Here is a 4,302-nt window from a genome sequence, read left to right as displayed (position 1 = left end):
AAAAAACAGGGTTTTCAAAAGTTAAAGAGCATAATTAACATGACACGTTGATTGGTTGAATTTTAAACTTCTTTCATGGATATCGAATGCGTTTTAACCTAATCTGGGTTTAGTAAAACCAGGAAATCAAGCATTGATCTCGATATCCACAATTCTCAAGTTTTCAGCTCTGGTCTGGCTGAGCTCAAAAGAACTAGAAATTTTAGTGATTGATTATTTTACCTATTTTTAGATTTCCCATCGATGCTGCGGCATCTTTCCGTTTCCGCTGGAGGATAACTTCCTGAAGTCTTCTTTTCACCTAAACAAATGAATTTAGAATTTATGAATTCTGTTAGATCAGATATAGGGATTAGAAAAATTGAGTTTGTGGCAAAGACTTAATTCCATAATTCTGTTGAGAAACAAAAATACAACAATGTCCCAAGCGGTTTTCATGCTCACAGAATGTGAGTTCACTCTTTTGTGAATAACCTTATGTTCTGTTTGTACTGTCAGCAGAAATTTTATCCTAATTTTGAAAAGGATAATTGTTAAAATGTTTAAAGAGTTTTGATAACACTTGTTGCTGATTTGATACTATTCTGGATCCTTAATTCACATTTTAGTTTTAACAACTATTTTTAAAGTGAAATGTTGATAACATAATATCGAAGAAATTGACATTGTAAGTTTCTGAACTTTTCAAAGTTATTTCTTTTAGTTCATAATTACTTTATGGGTCATAGTTCCTGACTAATTGCTGGAAACACTGTCAGTGTCATGGCATGAATCAAAGTAAATGAAAAAAATGATAAGTGCAATTCTTAAAATATTCAAAACAAAGTAGTAGTTTTTAGAATTTTGAAGAAAACAAATATTTAGTTTTGTCCCCAAAATCAATCTTTTTAGCAGAAAATTTTAACAATTGAAAATAAAAGTGAATGAAACAAACGTTTATGATTAGTAAGAAGGGGCTCTAGTTGAAAAGAAGTGGTTCAATTTAGTCGGCATAGCTTAACTCTTTCTCGTAATTCATTAAATTAGATCTTATCTTCATATTTTCAATTGCGGTCAATTTTATTTGAAAATGAAAATATACAGTTTAAATTAACAAAAACAACGACACTCTTATACCCTTATATCCGATCAAAAATTTGAAAGATAACCGTAATTCTTCTAGTTAAAAAGTATTTAATTCTGAAAATTTATCCAATGTTTCCAAAGCATGAAGAGTCACTTTTGCAGAGAAACCACAAATGAAAATAAACAGATTAAATAAAGAAAAACATGGATATATCATTCATACTTTATCAGACAAAGTTTTCAAGGGTCCTATGTAAATCTTTGCAAAGAGGGTTGCTTGAAACTATGATTACACAATCCCTTTAAGGGTTTATCATTTCACCAAAACCAATTTGTCTTCCAGTTTTCTCATAAAGTCATTGTAAGCCGGAAAAAAAATTGATTATTTAAACGCTTTTTTATTGTTTGATTTTATAAAAATTTTAAACTTAAATATTTAAAGTAGTTTCTTATTCCATGTGAATTGTGAATGAATCTCAGACGAGACTTTTGGAGTTTTTTTCCACAGAGCATTAATATTTAATTATCTATATAAAAAAGCTCTTTGCTTATATATATATAAAATGTTCAGCTAATTTTGGTCCAGCCGATTGGCCAGCTATAGCGAACATACATATTTATAATATGCCTTGGCAATTTGCCATTAGTGACAACCCTTAATTTTGTAATTTGTATATCTAATACATATAACCTCATTTCAAATACATCTGAGGAAAGGTTTTATGAATTAAATTATAAACCTGGGGAACACCAGGGACGTCTCTAGCTAGTCTATATAATAAAACAAGACATTCGTATGTATATCTGTTGCGTATAGCCGGCCAAACGGCTGGACCGATTGGGCTGAATTTTTTTGTGGACAATCATGGTTGGCCGGGGGTTGTTATAGTCTAAAAAATCGAATTTATCTTTTGTTTTAAAAATTTTTTTACTTTCAAATTTTAATTTTTTCCACAGGTAATGCCGGGCCCTCCAGCTAGTTATACAGAAAAGCCTAGAATAGAAAGACGACTGTTAAACTCAACTTCTGACTTTACCTCTGGACTGGCGACTGCAGATTGACAAGTTTCATCTTTGAGCTTCAAACTTTCAATTCTATTCTTCTCTTTGTGCACCTCCTAAACGGTAGAAGACTATGTATAATATTACTGTTATTTTGGTTCAGAATATTTCCTCTTTATCAATATTGAGACAGTTTAGATTATATTTATATTTAGAGCAATACAGACACAATTTATTTCCAAACTCTTTTTAACACACAGATCTGTGACATGTAAATTACTCATTAAAATCAACAGTACGCCATTCTTTTCTCCTTTTCTTTTTCCTCCTATCGTCATTTTCTTTGCTTTAATTTTTTTGTAACTTTTTGTGTGTAGGGCTTATCATTTAAAACAGTCATTATCGGCTAGATAAGTCCTGACTTGTATGTAATAGCTTTTTTTTATTTTTTGTGTAGGGCCTATCATTTAGAACAGCTTTTAAAAAATATTTACCATTAGTCGAAATAAAAATATATCATTGATAACGCGTCGCACAGTGGGGTCAGTCAAAGTGAATTTTTTCCATAAACATCTTATTTATGTCAAATAAGGCTTGGCCGCTTCAGATTTTTTTTGAGAAAAGTCTGTTCAGTTAAGAATTTCGAAAGAAAACCCGCTTTTTCATTAAAAACTCTTAAAATAGGATTTTACAACACACTACTCTGGCGTAATCAAGGTCTTGGCGTACTACTGGCACCCCTAAATGGCTGTTATATATTTAAATTATTCTAAAACCTCTGTGCTTTCTAGTGCTTTTGTTATAAAATATATGTTTTTCTTCCGAAATAGCTCTCTGTTATGAAGACGACATCTAAATATATTGCAGGTTTACAGGATCCATTCCAGGATAAATATATGAACAGGAAAAGTAATTATAAATTGAAATCATAATAAACAAATGCTAGCTACAACTAATACAATGTTTGTAACCAAAAAGATATTTTATTTTGTCCATTATCACCTTAAAACACAAGACAAATGCATTCTTAGAGGTGAATTGTGACAAAAACCAGTCATCCCCCCATGACCCCCTAAAATACCCCACCGTGCGTAGCGAGAATTATAATTATAGTCATAATAAAAAATCGTTTCAGATTGAAAATTATTTTCAAACGTTTCCTTTGATTGCAGCGTTTTACTCTGAGATTAAAACGAACCCAGATTGTTTGGTTCGTTAACAAACATTGAACATTTAATAACGAATAAATGAAGTCTTTGATTTATAAATATTCTTCCGCATCCTCGTTTGGGCTTCGTTAGTTTTGTTTTTAAACATTCAAATGATTTTACTGGCAAGCTAGGATCTATAAAAAATAGATTTTACATTTCCTTTCATTTGACAGTAAAATATTAGCTAAAAGATTTGAACCAAATACTTTCGTTTTGTTAACGAGCACATGAATGTTTCAAACAAATGTTTTGTTAACTAACACATGGATGTTTTAAAACAAATAATTTATTAACGAGCACATGAATGTTTCAAAACAAATGTTTTGTAAACGAACACATAAATGTTTAAATCAAATGTTTCGTTAACGAACACATGAATGTTTTAAAAGAAATGTTTCGTCAACTACATGGACGTTTTAAAACAAATGTTTTATTAACGAGCACATGAATGTTTAAAAACAAATGTTTTGTTAACGAACACATGAATGCTTTAAAACAAATGTTTTGTTAACGAACACATGGATGTTTTAAAAGAAATGTTTTGTTAACGAGCACATGAATGTTTCAAAACAAATGTTTTGTTAACGAACATTGAATGTTAAATAAGGAACGAAATATTACCTCTTCCCGTCTATCTGTCTGCTGAACCTGGAAGGCCTGAACCTGGCTGTCATGCTGTAACCTCATCAACAGTCTAAACACATCTGTTACACTCTGTATGTCTGTCTGTGTTTGTCTTGTATGTGTAGATGTTTGGATTTCTATCTCAGTGTTTTTCCGTCTATGTATCTGTCTTGGCGTCTGTCTGGGATTCTATCTAGTTGTCAGTCTATGTGTCTGTCTGGGATTCTGTCTAGTTGTCCGTCTGTGTGTCTGTCTGGGATTCTGTATACTTGTCAGCCTGTGTGTCTGTCTGGGATTCTGCCTAGTTGTCAGTCTGTGTGTCTGTCTGTTTGTTTATTGCTACCTGTTCTTCTGATAATGTTCTTCAAGGATTTGCTGTTGAACATACTGATGCTGCTTT

At 31.6% G+C, this 4,302-nt stretch overlaps 1 long non-coding RNA gene across 1 annotated transcript; it reads right to left on the bottom strand.

Annotated features, from left to right (window-relative positions):
• Nucleotides 1-219: 219 nt before the first annotated feature.
• On the bottom strand, nucleotides 220-4,302 carry LOC111717586 (uncharacterized). Its single transcript, XR_002768828.1, has 4 exons — nucleotides 4,246-4,302; nucleotides 3,900-3,972; nucleotides 2,103-2,183; nucleotides 220-301 (listed from the first exon to the last, which is right to left on the bottom strand). It is a non-coding gene; the product is annotated as an uncharacterized LOC111717586 (long non-coding RNA).

Source organism: Eurytemora carolleeae, unplaced genomic scaffold (assembly GCF_000591075.1).
Source record: "Eurytemora carolleeae unplaced genomic scaffold, Eaff_2.0 scaffold2798, whole genome shotgun sequence".
Lineage (NCBI taxonomy): Eukaryota > Metazoa > Arthropoda > Copepoda > Calanoida > Temoridae > Eurytemora > Eurytemora carolleeae.
This window is presented reverse-complemented; position numbering and strand designations above follow the sequence as displayed.